We start from the raw sequence: 18979 nt of genomic DNA on the forward strand, positions 1-18979 counted from the left end.
TTCACGTTAAGAATAAAATGTATTTGATCCCGTTTCAAATATATATAACTAACAAGATGATAATATAACAAATAAGTGAAACATTAACTGTATAGTATATATATTGATGAGGTTGGGATATACTTAACGTGATATAATTATAAAACATGCAAGTTAATTTATCTTGAGAATGGTGATTTGAAATACAAAACAAAGTGTCAAATTAACATTTTAACATTTTAGGGGAGAGGAGAGAATATGGGCGAGGGAAAAAAGAAAAAAAAATCTTTGGTTTCAAGTTTGCTCATTTATCTAGTATTCGTTAAATAATAATAATCGTTCAATTAGTTTATATAAGGTGTTATTCGATTTTGTACCCTCTTAATTAACTCCTTTGTGCTTCTTAACTAAACCGATATATAATATATGTCTAAGCGTATATATGTGTGTGTGTGTGTTTGAGCGTGCCATGTTGCTTCAAATCTTCCTAAGAACTTGTAAACTAAGGAAGAAGCAATGCGATGAATTAGTTTCTTCGTTTGGATATACGTTTGTTTGCTGAGTTGTACGCATTCTATGGGGAGTTTAGACCTCGTCCTATTTATGTAATTCATCAGATCTGGATTGATTCTACTGAAAATATATTGGTTATACATGATTACATGAAATTTGAACTTGAGTTCATTTCTTCTACTCCCTTCAACCAATGGAATTGAACTTTCATTCATGTTATTGTTACCAATAGAACTTTAAAACGTGATCTTTCTTAAATCCGAGGACAAAAATCATCCTTAAAAATGGAAAACTTTGTTGGAAATTTTGGTGAGTGAGTCAGTGAGTGTATTTTCCTAGAAATATTAGTGTATTTTCAACAACTTTGAACATAAATATTTATATGAATGTGCACTTAATATAAACATTAATTATTTCGTTTGTTTCTATGTTGTGAGAACTTTGCATCGAACGAAATTGCATCCAAAATAGACTGAAAGAAATATCGATGCTGGAAGTTGGGTGCTTAAATATGTTAAAGTTATCAAAAGTTTAACAAAATTAGGGAAATATGTGGGAACTTGTCCTACAAAAAAAAAAGACGGACAAAACCTTGAGAAGTTTGTTAAGATGAACACTCATTACTTATAGTTTCTTTTAGGAGACACTTACCGTATTCAATCATCAGAGCATGCATACATGTCTATTGGAGTCATGCCAATAAATATTTTTCTTTATGTGTTTTTCATCATTAGAGTAATATACTAATCTATTGATTTTAGTTTTTATATTTTCAATTTCAATTGGTAATCAAATTATATAGAAGTTAGAATAGCAATCATAAAAGTACCTAGGGATTTCAACGGGTGATGGTAACGAACTGAGAGCATCCACAATGCTATAAACCCGCAGACTGTCACATTAGATTTAGAGTATTCATATCTCATTCTCTATTTTGCTCTTCAATAGTATATATCAATATATTTAAATTATAAAGAAAGCTTTATGAGTGTATAAGAAAGAGAAAAAAATAATAAATAAAAGTGTGTATGAGTAAGATGGTAAAATATGAAGAATGGGATGTAGGAGGTAAAAAAAATAAACAAAATTTAAAAAATTAAATATGTGTTTTAGTTAAATTATAGAGATATAGATGAAAATGATTTGTGCACGCTCTTACAAATGTCTTTAAAAACATTCATATCTCTCACAAGTCACAACACTGACAACACTATATAGATTCAACACCCATTAATTATATTGAGATGAGAGAGAGAGCCCACAATTTCGTCTACACTGTGTTCGGAATTCTAAGCGTCTCTCCAGACTTCCAACACAAGGCCCCTCATCCAGAATTGGGGTTTCGAAATTTCAAATATGCTTCCACGTGGTAAGCTTTGTGGGTTCTCTAACTAGTATACTCGATATCCAAAGCGTAATAAGTAATAAGGTATCCAACATGTACATGACAGAAATTTACATGTAAGAATAAGACTAAAATTGATAAAATTCGTATCAAACAAGCACCATTGTCGGTGATAATGATCACGTTATTGTTTTTCTCTTATTGTATATGAAAAATTTATAGAAAAACGTATAAAATACAAAAGATATACTAAAAAAAGTATAATAATAGTCAAATTTAAACTATTTATGGGGGTCTCAAATATGATCGACATTGTTTTGGACAAAAATCAGCTAAGGATCAAGTATTCAAATCTGTTATGTGAGGTAAGGTGCTAACTCGTTAATGACAAGTGCGTAATTGTAATATTGGTGAACACAAAGGTTTGATCACGAGGGAAAAAGCCCTTAACCAAGACAGTCTTACTTCGGTCAAAACTTATCAAGGCAATCTTTGGTAAAATAACTTCGGTCAAGAATTAATAAGATAATCTTTGTTCGAATTACTTTAGTCAATGATCAACAAGGTAACCTTTGGTCGACGAGTATATGATTATCGTGATCTCCGGCACAAAACACCCCCCCGGACGGTGAAAACTATCACCGTTGATTATATTGGTAAATAAAAGGTGGTTACAAATGTTGTGGAGTCAATGACCGAGATTACAAAGTATGCTAGTGTGTAGAGAGAATGCTAGTTTCTGCTCTTAATGTGTGTGATAGTACATGTGTTGAATGAATCTCCTAATCGATCATAATCTCAGTATATAAAGAAAAGAAATAATAACTAATCCCTATTTTTAAGGAACTACTCCACTAGCTGCTCCCATAACTTTGACCACATGCATAAAGGAGTCTTGTAGTGAAAGTTTAGGCAGACTTGGTCATACAGCCGTTAAACATAGCTCTGGAACTCTTCAGATGGATAATGGATCCAGACATGTCTTTAAGAATAACATATCCTCAGTACTCAGTATTTGTGCCTCAATAAGAAGTCCTATAAATCCGCCATCTTCCCACTATCTTCATCCTCGACTTTGACCACGTGTTTGACAAGTCCAATAGCGAGATATCCGGTAGAGTAAGTCTTGGAGCCGTTGTACTTGTTAAATAACAACCTACACACAAGAAACAATTGTTAATAATACCAATTACTGTGGATCCTTGATCCTAACAGGATCTGTCTAAGGATAACTGATCCTAGAACATATGTCAGGATAACGTATCCACAGTGTCAAATTTCCGTGCCTAACAATTGCCCACAAAATGGCGATTGTGATAAGATCACAGCTGTCATTTTGCCTTTGATTTCAAACTTCCTGCAAAAACATATGAGATTTGACAAGCTAGATATAATTATCATATATCTGTAGAGTTTCCTTGAGAACTTCCCTTCAAGCTAGATATTCAAAACTTCTTATTCTCCCAGAAGGTCAAGATAGACCTAAGTTACCAGAAGTGTTGAATTCTTAGTTATCCTTGAAGGAATAGCTTTAGGATCCGGGATCCTTAGTTTCTTGATCTTCAGAAGGAACTTAGAAAATCTGTTCCAAATAATTTATAATATCAACTGGGATCAAACCCATTAAACTGGGGACAAGCCCAAATAATAATCTGGGGACAAGCCCGTGCAACTGGGGACAAGCCCGTGCAACTAGGGACAAGCCCAAAATACGGATGTTAACTGGCGACATGGCCCTTGAGAAGAGGTGAAAACCCCTTAAACCTTAGAATTAAACTGGCGACAAGGCCCTTGAGAAGAGGTGAAAACCCCTTAAACCTTAGGATATGGTACGTCTACCATAAATCGTAGGATCCTCCATATAGCCAGAAACAACGAAATTGTCGGCCACTAAGTGTGTACTGGTCCCGCTGCCCCGGACTATACATCGGATAGCTTGCGCAACTGGCGATCGTGAGAAAGGTGAAAACCTTTAAACCGTAGGGGATATGACCATCGGTGGTCATATCCAAACGTGGGCTAGGCCAAGAGAAATAAGATAATACCTCAAATACAAAGGAGAGGTGGCCAGCCTCTTGAACATCAAATGATTCATATAATCCTGCGTGGTTATTCAAAACTTGGAAAAAAAATAAAGTGTTAAGAATATATTATCCTTAAATTAACAGTAATAATCCAAAAATAATAATTGATCAAAAAGATGTTACCGAATTAAGGATCCTAGATCCTTTTTTGGATAATATATCCTCTCAGGATAATGGATACTGATCAGAAAAAATATTTCTTGAGATGGATGGCATTCCATGCTCTTGGTAACATGTTGCCTTCCATTGTGAGCAAATGATATGCCCCCTTTCCTGCCTCCGACTCAATCTGATAAGGTCCTTCCCATTTGGGTGCTAACTTCCCATCAGCCGGATTTGTTGTGTTTTGGAAGGCTTTCCTTAATACTAGATCTCCTTCTTGAAATCTTCTGATTCTGATATTTTTGTTGTATGCCCCATCTACCCTTTGTTGATAAGCTGTCATTCTGATCTTTGCTAGGTCTCTGAGTTCTTCAATAGTATCCAAGTCTTCAAGAAGTATTTCTTCATTGGCTTCAGGATCACGAATGCTCGTTCTCGCAGTAGGAACCACCATTTCTGTGGGAATTACTCCTTCGGATCCAAACACCAATGAAAAGGGTGTTTGGCCCGTTGCATTCTTTGGAGTTGTTCTGTCTGCCCAAAGAACATAAGGAAGTTCTTCAGCCCATTTTCCCTTCTTGGATCCTAGCTTCTTCTTTAAATTGTTGATGATAATCTTGTTGCTAGACTCTGCTTGACCATTGGCTTGAGGATGAACCGGAGTTGAAGTAATCATTTTGATGCCCCAACTGTCACAAAAGTTAGTAGTTCTATTCCCGATAAACTGGGAACCATTGTCACAAACAATTTCAGCATGAATACCAAATCTAGTTATAATATTTCGTTTAATAAAAGATATCACTTCCCTTTCTCGGACTTGTACAAATGCTTCTGCCTCAATCCATTTGGAGAAGTAGTCAGTCATAGCAAGCATAAAGACCTTTCCAACTAGTGCTTTTGGTAGTTTGCCTACAATATCCATACCCCATTTCATGAAAGGCCATGAGGAGGATATAGAATATAGAGGCTCCGCTGGCTGATGAAGGATGTTCACGTGTCTTTGACAAGCATCGCATTTTCTTGAATATTGCACTGCATCCTTCTTCATTGTTGGCCAGAAGTATCCAGTTCTGAGTATCCTGAAAAATAATGCTCTTCCACCTGTGTGGTTATCGCTATCTCCTTCGTGAAAGTCTTTAAGTACTTCCTGAATTTCAGGATCCTCGATGCACCTCAAGTATGGACCTGCAAGAGATTTTCTGTATAGCATATCATCTAATAAAATATATTGCGATACCTTGAGTCTGAAGGATTTTGCATTTTCCGTAGCTGGGATCTCTCCAGTTTGAATGTACTTTATGATCGGGAGGATCCAGGATCCTTGATTGTCCGAGGATAATGGATCCCAAAGTACAATCTGCTTATCACTTGTTATTTTCCCAACTTCTTGCTCTTCTATTGCTGGCGAGAGTATGTGAATAATTGGGATTTTCGTATTTTCTGGTATTTTTTAGGGATGAGTCTAAAATTGCTAAGGTGTCTGCCCCAACATTTTCCTCTCTTGGTACCTGTACTATACTAAACACTTCGAAGGATTTTGTTAATTCCTTCACAATTTCTAAATATTTGATCATATTTTCACCTTTTACGGTATAAGAACCGTTAAAGTGGTTAGTAATGAGTAAAGAATCCATATAAACTTGAAGATACCTGATCCTCATACTTTTGGCTAAAAGTAAACCTGCTATGAGTGCTTCGTATTCTGCTTCATTGTTGGTAGCTTGGAATGCACATGCAATGGACTGGGGTATTATGTCCCCCTGTGGAGATTTCAGTAGTATGCCCAATCCCGTTCCTCTTACGTTGGATGATCCATCTGTGAAGATGATCCAAGGATCCTTGGTCTTTTCCAGTTGTTGGACCTCCAAGTCAGCTTCTTTATGTAGATCACTAGTGAAATCAGCCACAAAGTTCGCCAGTGCTTGAGACTTGATTGTTGTTCTCGACTCGTACTGGATATCATATGCACTTAACTTCACTGCCCATTTGGCCATTCTACCTCATAACTCAGGTTTTCTAAGAACATTCTTCACAGGATAATTAATTCTCAAAATAATAGGATGAGTTTCAAAATGGTGTCTCAATTTAGTAGAAGCCATAATTAAAGCAAGAATTAATTTTTCAAGATGAGAGTACCTGGCTTCTGCATCTAACAGAGTCTTCTGCATCTAACAGACTCTTACTTACATAATATACGGGATGTTGTTCACCTTCATGATCCTTTACCAAGACGGCACTTACTGCATTTCCTGAGACAGCTAAATACAGGTATAAGGATTCTTCATCCGCAGACTTCATTAGAGCTGGAGCTGAGGATAAGTAATCCTTCAAGGCTGTAAGCGCGGCCTCATGCTTTTCCGTCCATTCAAACTTTTTATTCTTCCTATGGATGTCATAGAAGTCCTTGCACTTCTCGGAGGATCTTGAGATGAACCTATTGAGGGCAGCTATTCTTCCTGTGAGCCTTTGGACATCCTTTGTGTTTGCAGGGGATTTCAAATTGAGGATGGCTTCAATCTGCTCGGGGCTTGCTTCAATTCCTCTCTTAGTCACCATATATCCCAGAAATTTTCCAGCCTTAACACCAAAGTGGCATTTTGACGGATTCAATTTCATGTTATATTGGTCGAGGATGTTGAATGCTTCCTCGAGGTCTCTAAGGTGATCCTCAACTTTCTTTGATTTCACCACCATATCATCTATGTAGACCTCCATAGTCTTACCCAACTGATCCTTGAACATCATGTTGACTAATCTTTGGTATGTTGCCCCTGAATTTCTTAGTCCAAACGGCATAGCAGTATAACAGTATATGCCGGTAGGAGTCATGAATGTTGTATCCTCTTGATTAGATGGTTCCATCTGAATTTGTTGAAATCCAGAGGAATCATCCATAAAGGTAAGCATTTCATGTCCTGCCGTTGCATCCACCATGGAGTCTATATGTTGTAACGGGAAAGGATTCTTGGGGCATGCCTTGTTTAAATCAGTAAAATCGACACACACTCTCCACTTTCCATTCTTTTTTGAAACAACGACCACATTAGCTATCCATCGAGGATACTAAACCTCTCTGATCATACCGGCCTTAAGAATTTTTTCAACTTCTTCTTGTATGATCTTGTTCCTCTCAGGAGAGAATTTCCTTCGCTTCTGATGGATGGGTTTAACAGATAAATCAAGGCCGAGTTTATGAGTGATTACCTCTTTTGAAATACCTGTCATGTCCGAGTGCTTGAAGGCAAAAGTAGATCTTCTTTGCCCTAAGAATGATATTATATCCTCTTCAATCTTACTAGGGATACTAGATCCTAAGAACACCTTTATTTCTGGATCTTCGATGTCCAATGATACTTCTTTAAGGTCTTTCTCCCGAGCTTGCACGTCCCTAGGATGTTGCTGTAATTACTATGCTATGGTTGGCTTAGCTGTTGACTTCATTGATGATGAATAATAGTTCTTGGCCTCCGCTTGGTCACCTACTATCTTTACAACTCCCCAAGGAGTAGGCAGCTTGATGCACTGGTGATAAGTTGAGGCTACAGCCTTCATTCCATGGAGCCACGGCCTACCTAAAATAACCTTGTAACAGGAAAGGTTATCTATAACACAAAATTTTTGTATGACTTTAACCCTTCGATATAAATTGGCAGGTTGATGTCCCCCCAGTGTCTTCTTGGTTTCGCCACTGAAACCGACTAGCACCGGAGTTCTAGGAATGATTTCTGAATCCGGGATGTTCATCTTCTTAAGGACATCATGTTGGATAATCTGAGCTGCCACCGTCTACTAGGATCCTGCGTACATAATGGTTAGAGATAAATAAAGTAATAATCAAACCGTCGTGATGAGGATCCTGAATGTTCATTTTGTCTTCCTCATCGAAAAAGATTCTCTTGTCTGTTGTTAAGGTGGTTGACACTATTTGTTGATCTCCGCTATCCATCTTCATCTCTTTAGCGAGTCTTTTTGCTGCAGAGAAGGAAGTTCCACATATGTCCGAACCTCCTGAGATGAAGTTGACCGTCTGTATATCCAGCTTGTTCTGATGAGGATCCTGGATCCTTGAATTGAAAAATATTCTCTGATCAGTCACTCAAGTAGTGGGGATGATCGGTCTTCTCTCGTCGTCCAGTTCGAATTCTCCTACGGAATCTTCTCTTATGGCACAAGAATCTTGAAATAATTCGTAGTCTCTAGAGACAAAGTTGATCACATGAGCATCTGGCGGTGATGGTGTTGCTTTCTGTGGAAGGTCTTCAGGATCCTGGATCTTGGATTTCTTCCTTCCCAAGAGTTCTTTAAAGTGGCCCTTACTCAGGAGGTAACCAATTTCCTTCCTTAAACCGATGCACTCGTCTATCGCATGGCCAAAGTCTTCGTGGAAGGCGCACCACTTAGATTTGTCCTTGAAGCCGACAACCTTTTCATTCTTTCGTGGCCACCTTGCTTTTTCTCCCAGATCCTTCATGGCACAGATCAAGCCATGAGTATCCACAGAGAAACAATAGTCGGAGATGCAAGGATAGTCTTCATCGTCATCTCCTTCTTCAACTGCCCGTACGTTCTGATTGTTGAACTTGGCATACGGCTTCGAATTGTTATTCCTGTTCCAGGATCCTTTATTCTTTTCGGGGGTTTCTTGTTTTGCTTGTACCCCCAAGATGATCCTGGATCCTTTTGTCTGCTTCCAACCAGATGTATCTTAATGCCCTATTTCTGACTTCGTCTAATGTCCTGCATGGAGTCATCACTAAATCATCATAAAAGGGGGAGCTCTTATGAATTCCCATCTTGAATGCTTCAACAGCAGTAGTCATGTCAAGATTTGGGATTTCCATAGCTTCCTTGCCGAATCTGGTGACGAAATCCCTAAGGAATTCATCACTAGGTTGGACGACACGATATAAATCACTGGTTAACCTCTCAAATTTCCGACTACAGAAAAATTGAGTGTTAAATAAGTTAACTAAGTGAGAGAAAGAAGTAATTGAAAAAGGAGGAAGACTTAGCAGCCATTTTAGAGCGGCTCCCGTTAGTGTGGATCCAAAGCCCTTGCATAGGCAAGCTTCTTTGAGTCTCTTCGGAATAGGATGATCTTCATCCTTTCCCTATACTGTGCTACATGTTCTTCAGGATCAGTGGTCCCGTCTTAAGTCTTCATATTCGGAGTTTGTAATCGCTTCGGGATTTCAGCATCACAGATAGGCGGTGCGAATCTGGATACTCTGTGGCTTCCCTCAGGTATTTCGGGGATTGGTCTTATAACCCCGGGAACACTGGATATCATATCCTTGAGCTTCTGTAGCTCCTTGGCCATAGCTTGGTTGATACCTGCATCCTGCATGGAACCACGGTTAGCATCTAAGGATAAAGGATCGTACAAGTTACCTCTTTGTTGAGTGAAGGTTGGCATCTCGGATGAGTAGATGGGATAAGAGGAGTCTGCGATGAGAGTTGGTCCTCTAGAGGTTATAGTCTGCATGGGGATTATGTCTCCTTCATGGACATTGGAGGATCGTTGATTTTGGACGCCTGAGGATCCTTGATTCGGAAAGAAGGATCCTTGATTTGGGATGAATGATCCTTGAGGTTGGGTACCATAGGATCCCTGCGGAAGAATGGCCGATCCTTGTCGATAATATGAGGATCCTTGATTCTGAAGACCCATGGATCCTTGTTGGAGGTTAGTCGACCTTGGCTGATCTAACGAAAATCCTTGAGCCTGTTGGCTCATGGACCTCTGTTAAAGGATAGATGATCCTGGCTGGAATAGCAAGGATCCTTGAGCCTGTTGACCCATGGACCCCTGTTGAAGGATAGATGATCCTTGAGATAATTGTGCCATGGATTCTGGACTGGTGAAATCCAGCATCCTTGGCATCAGGGGGGTGAGATCCTCTGTTGGCCTCTTGTTCTTCTTGAGATCCTCTATCTCACGGAGGATCCTCTGATTAGTCTTGTTCTGCTGTTCCATGTATGCCTTAACCTGCGAAAACATAGATGAAACATCACTGATAGTATTAACCACCGGGGCAGCAGCAGCGGTTTTTGAGCTCTGGAAGACTGGTAGTTGCGTTTTGCTCCCAGTAGCAGCAGGCCGTTGCGTTCCCGTGATTGGCGGAGGCATCGGTGGCAAAGTCCTTTATGAGGGAGGAACCGTAGCCGGCATGGTTGATGAAGCAGAGGTTGATTGAGAGGCCATTGATAGTGATATGGGTATGAAAAAGTTGAGAATGATAAGAATAATATGGATTATAGCACCAATTGCCCCACGGTGGGCGTCAAACTGTTTTGGACAAAAATCTGCTAAGGATCAAGTATCCAAATCTGTTATGTGAGGTAAGGTGCTAACTCGTTAATGACAAGTGCGTAATTGTAATATTGGTGAACACAAAGGTTTGATCACGAGGGATAAAGCCCTTAACCAAGATAGTCTTACTTCGGTCAAAACTTATCAAGGCAATATTTGGTAAAATAACTTCGGTCAAGGATTAATAAGATAATCTTTGGTCGAATTACTTTAGTCAATGATCAACAAGGTAACCTTTGGTCGACGAGTATATGATTATTGTGATCTCCGGCACAAAAAACCCCCGGACGGTGAAAACTATCACCGTCGATTATATTGGTAAATAAAAGGTGGTTACAAATATTGTGGAGTCAATGACCGAGATTACAAAGTATGTTAGTGTGTAGAGAGAATGCTAGTTTCTGCTCTTAATGTGTGTGATAGTACATGTGTTGAATGAATCTCCTAATCGATCATAATCTCAGTATATAAAGAAAAGAAATAATAACTAATCCCTATTTTTAAGGAACTACTCCACTAGCTGCTCCCATAACTTTGACCACGTGCATAAAGGAGTCTTGTAGCGAAAGTTTAGGCAGACTTGGTCATACAGCCGTTAAACATAGCTCTGGAACTCTTCAGATGGATAATGGATCCAGACATGTTTTCAAGAATAACATATCCTCAGTACTCAGCTATTTGTGTCTCAACAAGAAGTCCTATAAATCCGCCATCTTCCCACTATCTTCATCCTCGACTTTGACCACATGTTTGACAAGTCCAATAGCGAGATATCCGGTAGAATAAGTCTTGGAGCCGTTGTACTTATTAAATAACAACCTACACACAAGAAACAATTGTTAATAATACCAATTACTGAGGATCCTTGATCCTGACAGGATCTGTCTAAGGATAACTGATCCTAGAACATATGTCATGATAACGTATCCACAGTGTCAAATTTCCGTGCCCTAACAGACATCTATTATGAAATACGTAGCATAGTCTTGGATGAGAGGAAAGGGTCAGGAGGTTCGACTGTATCGCCTACATGAAAAACTATGAAAAAGAGGAGAGATGGATAGGCGTGTGTTTGTAAAGAGGAGAGACCGAAAAACATGTTGGATTTTCCCTTAACATCAGCATGGTAAAGAGAGAGTTCAATGAATACAATTGAAGATCATCTATGTCATTAAATGCTTTAATAAAGTGTTTGTAGTCTAACTATATCAATGCATGTACTAAAGACGTTACTTGTAGATTTTAGTCTTGTGATATCATTATAGATTTATGAGTTCTTTAAGAGACACTAGGATAGTCGTTTATATAGAAAAAAAAAAGCAAATACTTTATAATTCTTTTTACAAACGGCCTCTTACTTTTCTAACCGCGTTTCCTTTTCCTTTGCGTCTTTGTGCCTTTCCCTTTCGTAACCAAACGCCGGTTAGTCATCATTTGTGTCTTTCCCTTTTATTGGAAGGGTATATTAAATTTCAATAAAATGATACTTTCCATTAAAAAAATACTATTCAAATTATATTTTATTCCATTCCATTCACAATTTCACACATAAACCAGGACAAAATAATATGCTAACATTCAGATTGTTCCACGTGGCAGATCTAGCGGACAAGTTCCACCTAAAGACCTTTTCTTATTCTTATTCTATATCAAACGCACGACCAGCTCTCTTTGTACTATTCAACCACACACACTTAACGTATTTCTAGTGTGTGCATTCATCCATAATATATCTATTTATATATACACCTTCACACTCTATTTTTCTTCACATTTGTTCACTTACTCCCATCTATCTCTCTCATGAACACCAAAAACAAACACACAAATTTGTGAGTTGTGATTCTCGTTACAACATACAACACCATCAAATATAAAACCATGTCCGTGGTAGACCCTTGGCCGTTCTTATAATATAAAACCAAACCAAACCAAACCAAACCAAACCACCATAAATACTCAATCTTTTTCAAAAAGGATTTCAGTTCCAATGACCCTATACAAAACCTGATCTGGGTTTTCAAAATCTTGAAAAAAAACCATGAAAATCAAAATCCGAGGTTTCTTGATCAAAAACAAGGTTTTTTCACTTTTCCGGCGAACTCACCGGAAAAACCAGTCATCCACCACCGGCTACCACCGGCTAGACCGGTCACCAGCCACCATTTCCAAAATCTTGAACTGGGGTGGCAAGATCAAGACAAAAGCAATATCCATGTGTTCAAAAAACTCTGGTGAAAAGCTGCCGGTGGTGCCGAAGGGTAAGATGGCGGTGTATGTTGGTCAGAAAGATGGAGATTATAAGAGGGTGTTGGTCCCGGTGATATATATTAATCATCCGTTGTTTGGGCAGCTGTTGAAGGAAGCTGAGGAGGAGTATGGACATGATCATCCTGGTGGGATTACTATACCGTACCGCTTTTCGGATTTTGAGACTGTCAAGACGAGGATTGCCGCCGACTGTGGCTGCCGGAAGTTGCTGACGTGGCAACGTCGATGATGATAATGATGATGATGATAAATTTAGGGTTATTTGTTTTTAGAGGTGTTTTGGTTCATTTTCATTTTATTTTTTAAGATATGTGTAAAATTAATCTAGAGTTTTTAATGTATTAAACCTTTTTTTTTTTGGGTAAAGTTGAACCGCTTTGTATTTTTTTTTTTTTGGTTTTTCTGCTTTTAAAAAAGGATGTAGGTGTAGATTTTCTTGAGATTTTTATTTTGTGTATAAAAGTTTCGTTTTCCATTTTCTTTAATTTGCTTTGAAGGATTTAGTATATTGTGTAGGAAAATATGTCAATTACCAGATGGTCTTTGGTAATGGTATGAAAGTTGTAGATAACTATTTACGTTTTTAAATGAAGAAAGACCAAGATCAAATCTAATTTTTATAGTGGTGAAAAATCAAATATAATGGGTTGTAAAAAACACTAGTCGTGGTTCGGCAACATGCTCTATATTTTGCATTGGCTCTTCCTCGCAAGTCAAGTTATGAAAATACACTGTTTTACTCTTGATAATAAAGTTTAGAAGTGTTGGACTACAAATCATGGCATACGGTTTTAACTTTTAAGAAAATTTGTCATGAATTTTATCCATATTTAGAAAATATTTACATTTGTTGAAATAAATCGATTCATTGAAGCACATGCCAAGCGTTTTTGGTTCTTTTGAACCGATAGTAGAGTGCTTTGAATTCCGACTCAATGCAGCAAAAATGAATTTTGAGGTTAGTGGAAATTCTTTATATTCATGGTTCAGTCCGTAATGTGTCCATTGGTTTTCAAGGTAGTATTACAACCAACCAACCCTACTAAGGTGTGTACCCCCCCCCCCCACCCCCCCCACACACACACACAAAAAAAACACCCTTGCAAAGAAACTTTCATTTCATTATAGAAAAAACCAATGACAGAGAAAGCATACACGTTTTCTATTATCTTGATTTTTGTATTAAAGATTATGTAAACCAAGTAGTCAAATTGTCGTATCCTTATCAAACGAGAGAATATGTTGATGGAGTTGCAATGGTAGCTCGCTAAACCCACACATTGGCGTTTCTTTAAGGCTTATCAATTTTACCCCATGATATCATGAATACTGAGATCGAATTCATTCAATTTATAAGTAGTGTTTATATCAAGGCTTAAAATAAGCCTCATATATGCACGATAACTAATATTATATCTATAAAATATATGTATTTTATACGTATAAATAAAAATCAACTTCCATTCGTTTAATCTATTATTTCCATATATATAATTAGGACATTGGAAAATAAAAACTTCATCACCTATACTACATCATATTATTCAACAATGTAAATGATGTTAAGTCTCTTTCATTTGTAGGTGGTAATAGACACTAAACACATATTCCATGTCGCCCTTCCTCTTTGCACACAATGCAAATGGTACTTAAATGAATCATGTCTATTCATGTCGAATATAATTCTTTATTAAAACCACTTGTGGTGTATTAAACTGTTTTAAGCCAGCCTAGTGGGGTTACTAATTGGTTCAACGGTAGCTCCATCACTTTCCATATGAGAGGTTGTAGGTTGAAGTGTCGCTTGAAGCATTTTGGTTTAGGTTGAACCAGGGGTTTTCCTAGTTATGAGTTTCCTTCTGTGTGAGTAGACCGGGTCACCACGTTCTATTCCTTAGACGTAAGAGTGATACAATTTATAACATGGCGATCCTAGGTGTACGAGTCTTTACTTTTCAAGAAAAAATATATAAAAAATATAGTCGATTTGTTGATTTCTGTTTTCACACAAATATTTTTAAACAACATTAATTTGGAAATAAAGGAGTTTTGGGAAACTTTTATACCTTTAGACACACAATCTCTCTTTTTATCAACTCCGTTACTTTATACTATTTAAAGTAATATAATAAATTGTTAAATTTTGTTTTATATAAACCATTTTTGTTTTATAATTATTTAAATTGATACAACCTTGAGTGATAATTAAGATAACCCTTTAACATTTAGCTGTATACAACTTTAACCCGCTTTTCTAAGTCATCATTCTTTGGTTTACTCCTTTTTAAATCGCTAGTTTGCTTTGATTTGTAAACCAATATAGTTTAATGTGTAAAAAGTTTACAGTACCTTTTACATTTTATTAGTCATATATTTAATAAGTTGTGATTTGTATTGGGCTGATAACTTTCCAAGATGTCAATTGTAGAATATTGGTGATTACACTCAAATCTCAATAAAACTTAGTACACTGACATAAGTATAAAGTTCAACCTCAACATTAAACTACTGAAGTTCTTTTAGAGGATTTCAAGTTGAGCCGAGTTAACTTATAAGCTTCTGAGTTGGAGGCTTGAGTTAAGTCTAGCTCCTTTCAATTTTGACTTATGAACAACCTTGTTACTTGAAAATTTGGGGGTTCTTTTTAACCTATTGTTGTAAAAAAAGAAAAAGACAATAAAATTTTATTGAGTTTAGCTGATCAAGTCGATTTTAAGTATAAATTATTAGTTTTATTTTCCAAACCTTAAGCAATTTTCGATCTTAGTTTTTTTATTTACCAACAAATCCAAGTTTCATTACAACCACAAACATTATAAGTACAATACAACTTAGCAAGGTCAAAATACACGAGTTATTTCGACCTTAGTTGAGATTGGGAATCTCAAACCTTTTAACTATTTGTTATAGGATTGAAATCATTGTAATTGTTAATATTATATTATGTTCAACACTTAACTTTACACCCTAGGCATGAAATAATCTGAATGATCCACAAGTACTAAAATCAATTTGCTTTCAGTTTTTTACAAAGTTACTTTGCTAACTTGAGAAGTTGAGAAGCACCGGACCTATTGCCAAATCAACTATTATTCACTATAGTCGATCTCATCTTCTGAACATCCGGATGACATTCTAAACAATTTAAATGAAAATGAATACAAATACAGTACTATAATTAATTTAAATAGAGGAAAAAAAACTTTTAACAGTATGAAAATATACTATGGTCTTATAACATTGTTATTATTGTGAAGCTATTTAAATAATAAGGGTCGTCATCATATATATAATGATGGTAGATAAGTTGTCAATTGCTATTTATGTTTGTATTATAGATACCACGTTTGAATCTTCGACCTTACATTAATATTAATAGTTTTAAAGTTCTATTTAAGTTTAAAAATCATTTGTCTTCAAATGAAAATAGAAATTTCATCAACTTCTCCCCTCAAATGACACCAACACCTCTTGTAACCGGTTTGGCCCATGTGATATCTTAAATCCAGTTTGACCTGAGTCACTTGAGCAACTGGTTCGACGGTTCACCTGAAAAAAGAAGAAAACCTAAGGGTTTAGTTCAATTGGTGATAGTCGGTGATCGTTTCCTGTATCAACCAACCGAGCGTTTTCGGTTTTCAGAACCTTGTTTGTGATTTACTTTTATTGCTTTGAAGCTTGAAAGTTGAAACCCAACCATATCAGATAAATAAAACTGGAAACAGTGTGGCTAGTCCATTATTTTAAAAAAAATGGTAACAATGGAGTCATATGTAACAAGTGTAAGAGTGAAGAAACACTAAGTGACCCCGGGCAGATTACGGATAATCTGGGGGTTAAATAGATGTTTCCCACGAGGGTTAGGTCCGGTAAAGAATGATGTTCTTCAGATGACCTGCAAAAAAAACACCGTGAGCTCGTCACTGAGAAGGGGGGGGTTCCTCCTTGTGACCACCCTCCGGCGTGAGAATCAGACTAGATTGCTCTGAATATAAGTGTATATTGAGAGAAATAGCTAGTGAAGGTAAAATACCAGATGATGATACCGTTCCAAGGTGTTGGAGTATTTATAGCCGAAGGTAGGTTTCCAAACAGGTACAGCCAGCTGTATAATATTCCTGTTCTACCAACTATGGGCTACGCACATGCCATGCTGGTTGGTGGGTAGGCAGCGGCTGATAGTGACAAGGCCGGCTGTGTACTGTTCCCTTTCCACCAACTGCAGGCTATGTGCGTGCCACGACAAGGGTTGGTGAGTAGGCAGCGGCTAATAGTGACAAACGGTACTAGAGCATGCTCCTCCTCGTACTGTTGTCGGTGAGCTGTCACCCTGTGATTGGTTCATAGGCTGCTTTGGTCAGATCTTGTCTATTTTGTCCATACCTTGGCAGGTATAGTACGAAAGATCTTCCAGAAGCATACGGACTGGCTCATTTGGGCGGGAGTATTCCCGCCTTGCTCATTCCTTCAGGTGACACTGAATTATTGAGTGCCTTGTGCGTGTAGCCTTGCTATTAGTGCGGGGTAGCCTTCCCTGATGGCTTGTATCCGCAGCTGCGGGGACAGGCGGGATACTTCACCATTGGGAGGCTTTCCCTGCGGGAACAGCTGGCGTACTGCGCGTAAGGTCTTCATCTCTGAGCATGGTGGGTCCTGCAGAACCAGTTGGTCCTTGCGCAAACGTCCCTTTTCAAGGTGAGTCTTGCGGGTCCAACTGGGCTCTACTGGGACCTACCTCTTCAAGTCCCCCCAGTCCAATGTTCTTCTCATGAATTGTTAATAAGTGAGGTGAACTTTGGACTTAATCAAGGGGTTTTGAAAAGTATTTGGTTTTAAGGTTGTCCGTGGGGATTCTTCCCGCGGTTTCCCTAATGTCACGCAGAAATTCCCGACTTTTCTGCTTGATCTTTGGGTATGATGCAGGTAGGTGTGTAACCTCCTCGCAAGTCAGGAGCGTTGAGTTCCACTTGTGTAGATTCTTCATGAGGTTTTAGTAGTTTTGAACATAGTGATCAATTATGTTAAAACAACCAATTCTATCTTGGAGCTTCAAACAATCTAGTTCTCGACGTTCCCACTATGCGGGGATGTTAATCCCGTTTCCGCGAGCATGGCCCAGAAGATCCTTCTTGGTTTCAATTCCCTGCGGAGTGCTAGGTATTTGAAGGGTTTCGCCTTGACACTGTACCCGCACTCGTCTTATAGTTACTTTACTTCCAAGGTATTCCTTGCTTCAATTCCCTGCGGGTGCTAAGTATGTGAAGGGTTTTGCCTTGACACTGTACTCGCACCTATCTTATAGTTACCTGGTTGCCAAGGTAAGGGGTATTTTCCCGCTTACTTTTGAATCTTTTTGAAATTCGAAGAGTTGGTGAAAGGATAAGAACAGTCCAAACTGTTGAAACGTCGTCTGACGGTTTCTTCTGACAGTGTCAGGACGTGCAGGAAGTTATGGCGACGTGACAGTATATGGTCATTCCAGGCGCTTTTTCAGGCGCGTGGGCGCGATTTTTCGGGCGCGTGGCCGCGAAATTAATGGCACGCGTCTTTTCAACAGCTGTTGCCAGCTTGCTCTTTGCCACGTGTCATAGTTTCATTGCACCTGCGATTTCTCTCTCTTCCGCATTAAATTCATCGCATTAATTGCGATGAGTATATAAAGGGCGAGAGGGTGCACCTTAGTCCACACTTTCACTTCTCTCTTCATCTTCTAAACGATTTCCGGCGAATACTCACTATTCCGTCGAGCATTCTTCTGAAATCGTTGCTGTACATCCAAAACATGTCTTCTACCCGTGATTTTGAGGCCACTGCCGAGGAGTCTGAGTTGTTTGTCGAGAACCCGACGTCGACGTCCGAAAAGGACGACAAGAGCACTGCTGGCGAGTGCCAGTGCGCTCTTCCTATTGACCTCTACCAGTACATCGTCCGGAAGTTCATGCTCGAGCCTTTCGAGCCTGAGTTTCCGGAGCCTCATCAGACGGTGTACGATGCCCCCAAGGGCAAGATAGGGGTGTACGCTGCATTCTTCGTCTATGGGAATCTGAGGTTCCCATTGACGAAGTTTGTGTACCGTGTTCTGGAGAGACACGGTGTACACTTGACGGAGGTACACCCAATGGCGATCGCGAAGATCCGCCATTTCGAGTGGGTGTGCCTCATTATGGGTGTAGAGCCCCATGTCGACCGCCTGATGACCTTCTACTCCTGGAGGTGCATCCAAGGGTGGTACACCCTGGTCAACCGGATCAAGGGTCTGAAGATTTGCGCCACCGAGCGCAGTCTTCGGTCTTGGAAGCGGGAGTTCTTCTACATCTATGCCCGTGTCGTCCCTATTGCGATGACATTCAAGAACGGGAGAGCACTCCCCAA

At 38.7% G+C, this 18979-nt stretch overlaps 1 pseudogene; it reads left to right on the plus strand.

The window, feature by feature from the left end:
- The first annotated feature begins 12185 nt into the window (after positions 1–12185).
- Positions 12186–12845, plus strand: LOC143631997 (auxin-responsive protein SAUR36 pseudogene; annotated as a pseudogene).
- Positions 12846–18979: the final 6134 nt, after the last annotated feature.

This window comes from Bidens hawaiensis, unplaced genomic scaffold (genome assembly GCF_021521415.1).
Source record: "Bidens hawaiensis isolate Kalapana, Puna unplaced genomic scaffold, B.hawaiensis_p1.1 tig00006359_1, whole genome shotgun sequence".
Lineage (NCBI taxonomy): Eukaryota > Viridiplantae > Streptophyta > Magnoliopsida > Asterales > Asteraceae > Bidens > Bidens hawaiensis.